At 36.3% G+C, this 4,278-nt stretch overlaps 1 long non-coding RNA gene across 1 annotated transcript; it reads right to left on the reverse strand.

Annotated features, from left to right (window-relative positions):
• Positions 1 to 230: 230 nt before the first annotated feature.
• Positions 231 to 2,242, reverse strand: LOC116486348. Its single transcript, XR_004252945.1, has 3 exons — positions 2,101 to 2,242; positions 1,519 to 1,704; positions 231 to 456 (listed from the first exon to the last, which is right to left on the reverse strand). It is a non-coding gene; the product is annotated as an uncharacterized LOC116486348 (long non-coding RNA).
• Between the last annotated feature and the right edge of the window lie 2,036 nt (positions 2,243 to 4,278).

The following is a 4,278-nucleotide window of genomic DNA, read 5'->3' on the forward strand; positions in this document are numbered from 1 at the left end:
TGGCACTGACTTCTCTGGGAATTGGTCACAGAAGACAGTACCATGTCTTATGACCTTCCTGTTTATGACCTAGTAATTTTGTGATCTCCTTCTTATTTTTAAAAATCTACAGTAAAAGACCAATATTTGCAATAAAATTTTCCTTTTAATTCTGATAACAAATTTTGTACATAAGAGAATAAAGAAATAATAATAATAATAAAATCAGAAAAAAAAATAACTCCCTTTGTTAAATATTTTACATTCAAGAACTTCACAGAATGAATTGCCTTACATAATCTTTAGTAGTTAACACTAATACTTACACAGTACGTTCAGAGACATCTCTAAAACTAAGTACTCAGTGCACTCCACTGCTAAAAGGGTTTGCTGAATTTGCATCGAGGTGAGTCTGTGAGTAACTACTCAGTCCACTCCATTTCTGAAATGGCTTGTTGATTTCATGTCAAGAGAAGTCTGGAGGCAACAAACAATCAACAAAAAAAAATTAACATTATTCATGCCACTAAAAATATTATTAGTATTGTCAGGAGAAAAATATTTCAAAACACAAACCTATTGAGTCTTTCAGTCTTTGTTTCCATTAGACAATAATTTGAAAAATTGGAGGTTGGAATTTTTTCATTTACTGCCCATTGCCATTTGTTTGTGTTGTTTGTTGGTTAGGCACCAGACAGCACTAGTAATAATGCCTAAATCAAATCATTTGAGATGTGAAAGTCTAGTAAAGGCAGATCTCAGGTGTATACCTCAGCTTCTGCAATATCCCACAGGAAGCATACCTGAGTGCAGCTATAGCTGGTAGGTATCTACTTCAAAATAAGAGCAAAATCAATGGATTAGGCGAAAAAAAGAAAAAATAAGAAAAAAAAAAAAAGAAAAGAAAAAAAAAAAAAAAGCTGTGTTATCCTTTCAAGCACAAAAGGCACAGACTTATGGAGCAATTAAAAAGCTGAAAAAAAATGAGGTGTCTTGGCAGACTTAACTTGAACAAATGAATTTACATTTGGGATTACACAACCACATGGTATGCTTTTATGGAAACATACTAGTTAACATAACAGCTGCCACATCACATGGGATTTATGTTGTCGAAAGACCCTTCTAAAAGTAGTTCAAATTAACAATATGCCCAAGAACATTTAGTACATAAACTGACCCATTTTCTCAGGTTTTAAAGTGTGTTTTTTAACAGTTATGCCCTGATTTCCTTTGACTTAAAATGAATTGTTCTGAAAAAGATGAAGAAGGGTAAAAGGCTTGGCTTTGGGATCAGGGCCAAAGGACACTGATGAATACATGAGATGATGAGAAACAGAACAAACTGCCACAGAAAGAATTGGAAATAAGATACAGTCAAACGAGGCAAGTGAGAAGAAAGTCATTTGAGCTGAAGCAAAGAAAGATATGTAGATTCTTTGGAACAGGCCCCACTCCACAACACTGTTGATCACTGTAAGGAAGTGATTTGATGACATCTTTTTCTTTTCATGTATGTGTAACTTTTAGTGAGATTACCCTCGGCTGAAGAAACTGAAGAGTTCTAAGACACTTCATCACTGCACATTCCTGGCCATGTCCAGATTTCTTAGTGGCAGGAATATTTCCATTGCCTTACATGTCTTCAGTTTTGCCAGACTTCATGTAAGAAGGATATATTCAAGACTGATGGAAAATTCTTCGATGATACAATAAATTCTGTCCCTATAAACGACAAAAAAAAATCTAATGAAAGACCCCACAGTCAAAACATACCCTCAAAATAAGTGAACTAAGATTGGGGGTGGGAGACTTTTTGTGTAAATTATTCATTTGCTTAAAGATTCATCTTTATAGCAACCAGAACGGTTTGTGAATTTTGCTTAGAATCAAGGACTAGTTTCAGATGGGACAATACTGACAAAACATTTCAGTAATCAATCATTTATAATTTTTCCAAAATCATTTACTGTGAAATTTCAAGGACACAATTTCTGGACAGGTTTAATGACTAAAGGAAAGCAATCATTTGCAATCGTTAATTCTCTTCTCCATTTGGTGTCTCCCCACCCCCACCCCCACCCTCCTTTATTTTTTGTCTCCCCTACTCTAGTTACTTACTCTGTAGCCATATTCAAAGCTCTCATCTGCTTCTGGGGACTTGAAAATACATTATCTGCTGCTTTCTCATGATGAAGTTTTCTCCAATCAGGCATACAAGTGCTTGAGGAAGGTTATTTTCCATATTATTTGTTGGTGCTACTCCATCCTACATAAATCAGAATTGTTACTGATGCCTGCAGTAAATGCACGTAAGCTAGGAAAGGTGTTCAAATAGACAATACTTCTGTTAATTTCACCATTTTCTTCTTTGTCTTTTCTTAATAGTGCCAAGAAACAGAAAGTTAATTTCTGTTTTACTTATATTTCAGATTTTAGCATCACAGTTTGGCCGTCAAATTAAAATCGCAACTCTTACCAAAAGTTTTACCAAAGGTACAAAATGGTGACAAGATAGAGGCAATATCTCTTTTATAGATTTCTTTGCAACAGTTTGACCATTGTGCGTGTTGACAGTACATGAATTCTCCAAAACCCTGAGTCCACAGAAGAAAATAGCCTCGACACAAGGCTGAAGGATAAACAGCAGAATTGCAAAAGATGTGGAGATGCTAAGAAAACTGATAGTGTGGTAACCTTAAAGCACATGCATTTTTATCACAGTTCTCTATATCACCTCATATTTATTTTTCTTAATATAAAAGAGATTTCTCACTTCCTCAGTATTGTAGGTTTGGGCTTGAGCTTATTTTGTTTTATATATATTTGTATCTATGCCATATTGTGTAGGACTAGACATTTTATTTAAAATGTTTATGGCTACTTTAGCATTTCAATACATGAGCTTCACTGATTATAGCTTTGACTATAGCAATATTTTTTTTTATATCTTCTCTGACGAATAATGTCTTTCTGGTCTGACCTAAGTACATTTTACTACACAAGCATGGAATTTCATTTACTCCTGAGAATCCTGATGACTCATTAACAGGGATATATCCTTAGGTCTCATTAATGTAGTTCTTACTATAATTTTGCAGACGATTAGATAAGTGTCTTTTTACTTCTCTGTCTTCCTTTACAGCACATGCAGTCTCACAGTGTGCCTGGAATGATTATAGCAGATAGATATTTTAAATATTTTTCCTTTCTTGGATTTAGTCTGTTTATGTTCATCTATTCTCCGTTTCATTTATTTTTTTTTCTTTTAATTGTACATGGCTGGTTTTAAAGTGGGTAATCATTTCTCACTGTGGTGCCTCTAACTACTTTAGGAGGCTTTCTCTAATTCCTTTAATACTCAGAGAATCACAAACACTGCAGGATCCACTAAGGTTTTAACAGTACAGTGAGTCTACTTATAGAAATAGCTCAGAAACAATGCATTTCTGTGCACCAAATAAAAATATGCATACCACTCCACTACCCCTGATTTTGAGAGCTGTTTCTGATTACTGATTGAAATTCCCTCTGTTCTTCATTAAAGGCTGAGATTCTTTTAAAATGCTTATTTACGGTGGCAGTCCTAAGGGGCAGGCTATGTATTTAACTGCCTACAGCTTCAAATCTCTTTCAACATGAGGCCAACTCTGTGTTAGGTAACTTGTTGGGTGAGTGGTGCCACATTCCTGCTCTGCCTATGGGATAAGTAGCCGCTGTACAACATGGCTCATTTGTTCCTAGACTATCATTAGCATTAATGAGCTTTGCATGTATACATCAAGAAGAGGAAAGGAGAATCATAGCTCCTTATACTCAATGTTTGTTTTCAGGGGTCCTGTCTCTGGCTTAAGCTCATTCTTTGTGAGCCAAAGCCTGCATGCCTGTGAAAAGCTTGAGTAAACAGGCCATGTGCAGGGGATATACCGTGCACTGAGTGATGCAAAACACTCTCCCTCCCCCAGACTTAAATGTGTCACTGCAGCTTGTGTGATACAGCAGCAGCTCCCTCCTGGGGAATGGGTATCTAATAATTTTTTCCTTGACCCTGTCCCTTTGTCAAACACAGCCCTTTCTTACAACGCCTATAAATCTGCTGTGGCGACATATGCCATCAAGAATGGTGAATGAGCAGCAGGGATCTCCCTTCATGACCTTTCTTTTACATGCCACTGCCCTCCCCAACTAGCTGAACCGTTGTATTTAGGGACCCTCTGCCCTCACAAGGAAGGGTATGGTTGTTTTGGAAGAAGAAGCGAAAACCAATGCATAAATAAGAGGTATTCACTTAGAAGGCTA

Source organism: Aythya fuligula, chromosome 2 (assembly GCF_009819795.1).
Source record: "Aythya fuligula isolate bAytFul2 chromosome 2, bAytFul2.pri, whole genome shotgun sequence".
Classification (NCBI taxonomy): domain Eukaryota; kingdom Metazoa; phylum Chordata; class Aves; order Anseriformes; family Anatidae; genus Aythya; species Aythya fuligula.